Below are 12,279 nucleotides of genomic sequence, written 5' to 3'. Positions count from 1 at the left end.
ACAGTGATACACACTGACCCACACACACACAGTGATACACACTGACCGACACACACACACACACAGTGACGCACACTGACAAACACATGGACACTGACCCTCACACACTGATACACACACAGACACAGTGACACACACAGACACACACAGTGTCACACATTGACCCACACATACTCAGTGATACACACTGACACACACACAGTGATACGCATTGACACACACATACAGTTAAACACACTGACACACACACACAGTGAAACACACTGACACACACACACAGTGACACACACACACACACAGTGACACACATTGACACACACACAGTGACACACACACAGTGACACACAGTGACACACACAGCGACACAAACTGGCACACACATACAGTGACACACAATGACAAACACACACAGTGACACACACTGACACAAACTGCGACACAAACTGACACACACATACAGTGACACACACTGACAAACACACACAGTGGCACACACTGACACACACAGTGACACACACTGACACACACACAGTGATACACACTGACCCACACATACAGTGATCCACACTGACACACACACACACACACACACAGTGGCACACACTGACACACACACAGTGACACACACACACAGTGATGCACACTGACTCACATTGATACACAGTGACACACACAAACACACGCACACACACTCGCACACAGTGATACACACTGACCCACACACACAGTGATTAACACTGACTCCCCCACACACAGTGATACACACTGACACACACACACACAGTGATGCACACTGACACACAGTGATACACAGTGACACACACACACACAGTGATGCGCACTGACACACAGTGATACACAGTGCCACACACACACACACGCACAGTAATACACACTGGCCCACACACACACAGTGATGCACACTGACACACACAGTGTTACACAACGACCCACACACACATAGGGACACACACTGACACACACACACAGTGACACACACACACAGTGATACACACTGACACACACAAACACAGTGACACACACACACAGTGATACACACTGACACACACACACACACACTGACACACACACATTGATGCACACTGTCCCCCGCACACAGTGAGACACACTGACCCACACACACACAGTGGTACACAATGACACACACACACATTGACACACACTGACCCCCAAACACACACACACAGTGATGCACACTGACAAACACATGGACACTGACCCTCACACACTGATACACACACAGACACAGTGACACACACAGACACACACACAGTCTCACACATTGACCCACACATACACAGTGATACACACTGACACACACACAGTGATACACACTGACACACACATACACTTAAACACACTGACACACACACACAGTGAAACACACTGACACACACACAGTGACACACACACACAGTGACACACATTGACACACACACAGTGACACACACACAGTGACACACACTGACACACACAGCGACACAAACTGGCACACACATACAGTGATACGCACTGACACACACACAGTGAGACACACTGACACACAAACAGTGAAACACACTGACACACACACAGTGACAGACCCTCACACAAACTGCGACACAAACTGACACACACATACAGTGACACACACTGACACACACACAGTGGCACACACTGACACACACAAACACACACACAGTGATACACACTGACACACACACACACACACACACACTGATACCCACCTACACACACACACACACACACACACACAACAGTGATGCACACTGAACCACACAAACACAGTGACACAAACTGACCCACACACTCACACTGACACACACACAGTGATACACACTGACACATACGCACACAGTGATACACACTGACACAGACACACACTGACACGCACACAGTGATGCACACTGACACACACACAGTGAGACACACTGACACACACAGTGAAACACACTGACCCTCACACACTGATACACACACACACACACAGTGACACACATTGACACACACACAGTGACACACACACAGTGACAAACACTGACACACACAGTGACACAAACTGGCACACACATACCGTGATACATACTGACACACACACACAGTGAGACACACTGACACACAAACAGTGAAACACACTGACACACACACAGTGACACACACACACAGCGACACACACACAGTGACACACCCTGACACAAACTGCGACACAAACTGACACACACATACAGTTACACACATTGACACACACACACACAGTGGCACACACTGACACACACAGTGACACACACTGACACACACACAGTGATACACACTGACACACACACACAGTGTCACACATTGACCCACACACACACAGTGATGCACACTGACACACACCCATTTAAACACACTGACACGCACACACATTGACACACACTGACACGCACACAGTGATACACAATGACACACACAAACACACACACAGTGATACACACTGACCCACACACACACACACACACACACTGATACACACCTACACACACACACAACAGTGATGCACACTGACCCACACACACACACACACACATTGATGCACACTGACACACACACACACACAGTGACACACACTGACACACACATGGACACTGACACTCACACACACTGATACACACACACACAGTGACACACACTGACACACACATACACACTGACACACAGTGATGCACACTGACCCCCACACACACACACAGTGATGCACACTGACCCACACACACACACACAGTGATGCACACTGACACACACACTCACACACACAGTAATACACACTGACCCACACACACACAGTTATACACACTGACCCACACGCACACAGTGATGCAAACTGACCCACACGCACACAGTGAAACACACTGTCACACACACACGCATTGACACACACTGGCACACACGCAGTGATACACACTGACCCACACACACACAGTGACGCACAGTGACATACACACAGTGACACACACTGACACACACACAGTGACACACACTGACACACACACACTGACACACACACACAGTGATACACACTGACACATACACACACACACAGTGACACACACTGACCCACACAGACACAGTGATACACACTGACCCACACACAAACACAGTGATGCACACTGACACACACATGGACACTGACCTTCACACACTGATACACACACAGACACACACACCGTGATACACACTGACACACACACACAGTGATACACGCTGACACACACACACAAACACAGTGAGACACACTGACACACACACAGTGACACACAGTGACACACACTGACACACACACAGTGACAACCACTGACACACATAGCGACACACACTGGCACACACAGTGATACACACTGACACACACACACACACTGATACTCACGGACACATACACACATACACAGTGACACACACTGACTCACACACACACAGTGACACATACTGACCCACACACACACACACACACAGTGATACACACAGACCAAACACACACAAAAAGCTGCACACTGACACACACACAGATTGAAACACACTGACACACACACAGTGGTACACACTGACCCACACACACAGTGATACACACTGACACACACACACAGTGATACACACTGACACACACACACAGTGAGACACACTGACACACACACACAGTGATACACACTGACACACACACACACAGTGATGCACATTTGCACACACACACACTGATGCACACTGACACACACACACACGCACAAACTGATACACACTGCCACCTGCACACAGTGATACACACTTACCCACACACACAGTGATACACACTGACACACACACAGACACAGAGAGACACATTGACACACACACAGTGAAACACACTGACACACACACACAGTGACACACACTGACACACACACAGTGACACACACTGACACACATGGCGACACACACTGACACACACACAGTGATACACACTGACACACACACACAGTGATACACACTGACACATACACACACACACAGTGACACACACTGACCCACACACACACGGTGATACACACTGACCCACACATGGACACTGACCTTCACACACTGATACACAAACAGACACACACACCGTGATGCACACTTACAGACACACACACAGTGATACACACGGACACACACACACACAGTGATGCACACTTACAGACACACACACTGATACACACTGCCCCCCGCACACAGTGATACACACTGTCCCACACACACACACAGTGAGACACACTGACACACATACACACAGTGATACACACTGACCCACACACAGTGATACACACTGACCCACACACACAGTGATACACACTGACACACAACCACAGTGAGACACACTGACACACATACACAGTGATACACACTGACACACACACAAACAGAGATGCACACTTACACACACACAGTGATGCACACTGACACACACACACACGCACAAACTGATACACACTGCCACCTGCACACAGTGATACACACTTACCCACACACACAATGATACACACTGACACACACACAGACACAGAGAGACACATTGACACACACACAGTGAAACACACTGACACACACACAGTGATACACACTGACACACACACACAGTGACACACACTGACACACAGACAGTGACACACACTGACACACATAGCGACACACACTGACACACACAGTGATACACACTGACACACACACACACACACACACACTGATACACACGGACACATACATACATACACAGTGACACACACTGACTCACACACACACAGTGACACATACTGACCCACACACACACACACACAGTGATACACACAGACCAAACACACACACAGAGCTGCACACTGACACACACACAGATTGAAACACACTGACACACACACACATTGACACACACTGACACACACACAGTGATACACACTGACCCACACACACAGTGATACACACTGACACACACACACAGTGATACACACTGACACACACACAGTGAGACACACTGACACACACACAGTGATACACACTGCCACACACACACACAGTGATGCACACTTACACACACACACAGTGATGCACACTGACACACACACGCACAAACTGATACACACTGCCAACTGCACACAGTGATACACTCTTACCCACACACACAATGATACACACTGACACACACACAGACACAGAGAGACACATTGACACACACACAGTGAAACACACTGACACACACACACAGTGACACACACTGACACACAGACATTGACACACACTGACACACATAGCGACACACACTGACACACACAGTGATACACACTGACACACACACACACACTGATACACACGGACACATACATACATACACAGTGACACACACTGACTCACACACACACAGTGACACATACTGACCCACACACACACACACACAGTGATACACACAGACCAAACACACACACAGAGCTGCACACTGACACACACACAGATTGAAACACACTGACACACACACACATTGACACACACTGACACACACACAGTGATACACACTGACCCACACACACAGTGATACACACTGAAACACACACACAGTGATACACACTGACACACACACAGTGAGACACACTGACACACACACACAGTGATACACACTGCCACACACACACACAGTGATGCACACTTACACACACACACACAGTGATGCACACTGACACACACACAGACACAGAGAGACACATTGACACACACACAGTGAAACACACTGACACACACACAGTGACACACACTGACACACACACAGTGACACACATTGGCACACATGGCGACACACACTGACACACACACAGTGATACACACTGACACACACATACAGTGATACACACTGACACATACACACACACACAGTGACACACACTGACCCACACACACACAGTGATACACACTGACACACACATGGACACTGACCTTCACACACTGATACACAAACAGACACACACACCGTGATACACACTGACACACACACAGTGATACACACTGACACACACACACAGAGTGATGCACACTTACAGACACACACACTGATACACACTGCCCCCCGCACACAGTGATACACACTGACCCACACACACACACAGTGAGACACACTGACACACATACACACAGTGATACACACTGACCCACACACACACACAGTGAGACACACTGACACACACACAGACACAGTGAGACACACTGACACACACACAGTGAAACACACTGACCCACACACACACACACTGTGAGACACACTGATACACACACAGAGGTGCACACTGACACACACACAGATTGAAACACACTGACACACACACACATTGACACACACTGACCCACACACACAGTGATACACACTGACCCATACACACAGTGATACACACTGACACACACACACACAGTGATACACACAGACACATACAGACACCCACAGTGACACACACTGACCCACACACACACAGTGACACACACTGACACACACTGGCGGCACGGTAGCACAGTGGTTAGCACTGCTGCTTCACAGCTCCAGGGACCTGGGTTCGAATCCCGGCTCGGGTCACTGTCTGTGTGGAGTTTGCACATTCTCCTCGTGTCTGCGTGGGTTTCCTCCGGGTGCTCCGGTTTCCTCCCACAGTCCAAAGATATGCGGGTTAGGTTGATTGGCCATGCTAAAATTGCCCCTTAGTGTCCTGGGATGCGTAGATTAGAGGGTAAAATATGTAGGGATGTGGGGGTAGGGCCTGGGTGGGATTGTGGTCGGTGCAGACTCGATGGGCCGAATGGCCTCTTTCTGTACTGTAGGGTTTCTATGATTCTATGATGACCCACACACGCACAGTGATACACACTGACCAAACACACACACAGTGGTGCACACTGACACACACACACATTGAAACACACTGACACACACACACATTGACACACACTGTCACACACACAGTGATACACACTGACCCCCACAGACAGTGATACACACTGACACACACACACACACACACACAGTGGCACACACTGACACACACACACCCACAGTGACACACACACACAGTGATACACACTGACACACACACACACACAGTGGCACACACTGACACACACACCCACAGTGACACACACACACAGTGATACACACTGACACACACACACACACAGTGGCACACACTGACACGCACACACACAGTGACACACACACACAGCGATACACACTGGCACATACACAGTGATACTCACTGACACACACACACACAGTGATGCACACTGACCCACACACACACACAGTGATGCACACTGACCCACACACACACACACACACACACACACATAGTAATGCACACTGACCCACACACACACAGTTATACACACTGACCCACACACACACAGTGATGCAAACTGACCCACACGCACACAGTGAAACACACTGTCACACACACACGCATTGACACACACTGGCACACACGCAGTGATACACACTGACCCACACACACACAGTGACGCACAGTGACATACACACAGTGACACACACTGACACACACACAGTGACACACACTGACACACACACACAGTGACACACACTGACACACATAGCGACACACACTGACACACACACAGTGATACACACTGACACATACACACACACAGTGACACACACTGACCCACACAGACACAGTGATACACACTGACCCACACACACACACATTGATGCACACTGACACACACATGGACACTGACCTTCACACACTGACACACACACAGACACACACACCGTGATACATACTGGCACACACACACAGTGATACACACTGACACACACACACGAACACAGTGAGACACACGGACACACACACAGTGACGCACAGTGACACACACAGTGACACACACTGACACACACACAGTGACACACACTTACACACATAGCGACACACACTGACACACACATAGTGATACATACTGACACACACACAAACACACTGATACACACGGACACATACACACATACACAGTGACACACACTGACCCAGACACACACAGTGACACATACTGACCCACACACACACACACAGTGATACACACTGACCAAACACACACACAGAGGTGCACACTGACACACACACAGATTGAAACACACTGACACACACACAAATTGACACACACTGACACACACACAGTGATACACACTGACCCACACACACAGTGATACACACTGACACACACACAGTGAGACACACTGACACACACACTCACATTGACACACACTGACACGCACACTGTGATACTCACTGACACACACAAACACACACACAGTGATACTCACTGACCCACACACACACACTGATACACACCTCCACACACACACAACCGTGATTCACACTGACCCACACAAACACAGTGACACTAACTGACCCACACACACACACTGACACACACACAGTGATACACGCTGACACACACACAGTGATACACACTGACACACACACACATTGACACACACTAACACACACACAGTGATACACTCTGAATCACACAAACACACACACAGTGATACACACTGACCCACACACACACACTGATACACACCTACACACAAACACACACAACAGTGATGCACACTGACCCACACAAACACAGTGACACAAACTGACCCACACACACACACTGACACACACACAGTGATACACACTGACACATACATACACAGTGATACACACTGACACACACACACACATTGACACACACTGACACGCACACTGTGATACACATTGACACACACAAACACACACACAGTGATACACACTGACCCACACACACACACACACTGATACACACCTACACACACACACACAACAGTGATGCACACTGACCCACACAAACACAGTGACACAAACTGACCCACACACAGACACTGACACACACACAGTGATACACACTGACACATACACACACAGTGATGCACACTGACACACACAAACACACACACAGTGATACACACTGACACACACACAGTGATACACACTGACCCACACACACAGTGACACACACTGACCCACACACACAGTGACACACACTGACACACACACACAGTGATTCACACTGACCCACACAAACACTGACACAAACTGACCCACACACACACATTGACACACACTGACACACACACAGTTATACACGCTGACACACACAGTGATGCACAGTGACACACACCCATTGAAACACACTGACACGCACACACATTGACACACACTGACACGCACACAGTGATACACAATGACACACACAAACACACACACAGTGATACACACTGACCCACACACACACACACACACACTGATACACACCTACACACACACACAACAGTGATGCACACTGACCCACACAAACACAGTGACACAAACTGACCCACACACTCACACTGACACACACACAGTGATACACACTGACACATACGCACACAGTGAGACAGAGTGACACACAAACACAGTGAAACACACTGACCCTCACACGCTGATACACACACACAGTGACACACATTGACACACACACAGTGACACACACACAGTGACAAACACTGACACACACAGTGACACAAACTGGCACACACATACCGTGATACACACTGACACACACACAGTGAGACACACTGACACAGCAACAGTGAAACACACTGACACACACACAGTGACACACACACAGTGACACACACACAGTGACACACCCTGACACAAACTGCGACACAAACTGACACACACATACAGTGACACACATTGACACACACACACAGTGGCACACACTGACACACACAGTGATACACACTGACACATACACACACAGTGAAACACACTGACACACACAAACACACACACATTTACACACACTGACACGCACAGTGATACAGACTGACCCACACACACAGTGACACACACTGACGCACACACACAGTGATGCACACTGACCCACACAAACACTGACACAAACTGAACCCCACACAAACATTGACACACACTGACACACACACAGTGATACACGCTGACACACACACAGTGATGCACACTGACCCACACAAACACAGTGACACAAACTGACGCACCCACACACACTGACACACACACAGTGATACACACTGACACATACATTCACAGTGATACACACTGACACACACACTCACATTGACACACACTGACACGCACACTGTGATACTCACTGACACACACAAACACACACACAGTGATACACACTGACCCACACACACACACTGATACACACCTCCACACACACACAACCGTGATTCACACTGACCCACACAAACACAGTGACACAAACTGACCCACACACACACACTGACACACACACAGTGATACACGCTGACACACACACAGTGATACACACTGACACACACACACATTGACACACACTGACACACACACAGTGATACACGCTGACACACACAAACACACACACAGTAATACACACTGACCCACACACACACTGATATACACCTACACACACACACACAGTGATGCACACTGACCCACACAAATACAGTGACACAAACTGACCCACACACACACACACACTTCATACACACAGTGATACACACTGACACACACACACCCAGTGATACACATTGACACACACAAATACACAGTGACACACACTGACATGCACACACAGTGATACACGCTGACACACACACAGTGATGCACACTGACACACACCCATTGAAACACACTGACACACACACACACATTGACACACACTGACACGCACAGTGATACACACTGACCCACACACACAGTGATACACACTGACACACACACACACACTGACACACACACAGTGATACACATTGACACATACATACACAATGATACACACTGACACACACACACACATTGACACGCACTGACACGCACACTGTGATACACACTGACACACACAAACACACACACACAGTGATACACACTGACCCACACACACACACACACTGATACACACCTACACACACACACACAACAGTGATGCACACTGACCCACACAAACACAGTGACACAAACTGCCCCACACACAGACACTGACACACACACAGTGATACACACTGACACATTCACACACAGTGATGCACACTGACACACTCAAACACACACACAGTGATACACACTGACACACACACAGTGATACACACTGACCCACACACACAGTGACACACACTGACCCACACACACAGTGACACACACTGACACACACACACAGTGATGCACACTGACCCACACAAACACTGACACAAACTGACCCATACACACACATTGACACACACTGACACACACACAGTGATACACGCTGACACACACAGTGATGCACAGTGACACACACCCATTAAAACACACTGACACGCACACACATTGACACACACTGACACGCACACAGTGATACACAATGACACACACAAACACACACACAGTGATACACACTGACCCACACACACACACACACTGATACACACCTACACACACACACACACACAACAGTGATGCACACTGACCCACACAAACACAGTGACACAAACTGACCCACACACTCACACTGACACACACACAGTGATACACACTGACACATACGCACACAGTGATACACACTGACACAGACACACACTGACACGCACTCAGTGATACACACTGACACACACACACACAGTGAGACAGAGTGACACACAAACACAGTGAAACACACTGACCCTCACACACTGATACAAACACACAGTGACACACATTGACATACACACAGTGACACACACACAGTGACAAACACTGACACACACAGTGACACAAACTGGCACACACATACCGTGATACACACTGACACACACACAGTGAGACACACTGACACAGCAACAGTGAAACAAACTGACACACACACAGTGACACACACACAGTGACGCACACACAGTGACACACCCTGACACAAACCGCGACACAAACTGACACACACATACAGTGGCACACATTGACACACACACACAGTGGCACACACTGACACACACAGTGACACACACTGACACACACACAGTGATACACACTGACACACACACACACAGTGTCACACATTGACCCACACATACACAGTGATACACACTGACCCACACACACACACAGTGATGCACACTGACACACACACTCACACACACAGTGACACACACTGACACACACATGGACACTGACACTCACACACACT

This window comes from Mustelus asterias, unplaced genomic scaffold (assembly GCF_964213995.1).
Source record: "Mustelus asterias unplaced genomic scaffold, sMusAst1.hap1.1 HAP1_SCAFFOLD_728, whole genome shotgun sequence".
Lineage (NCBI taxonomy): Eukaryota > Metazoa > Chordata > Chondrichthyes > Carcharhiniformes > Triakidae > Mustelus > Mustelus asterias.
This window is presented reverse-complemented; position numbering follows the sequence as displayed.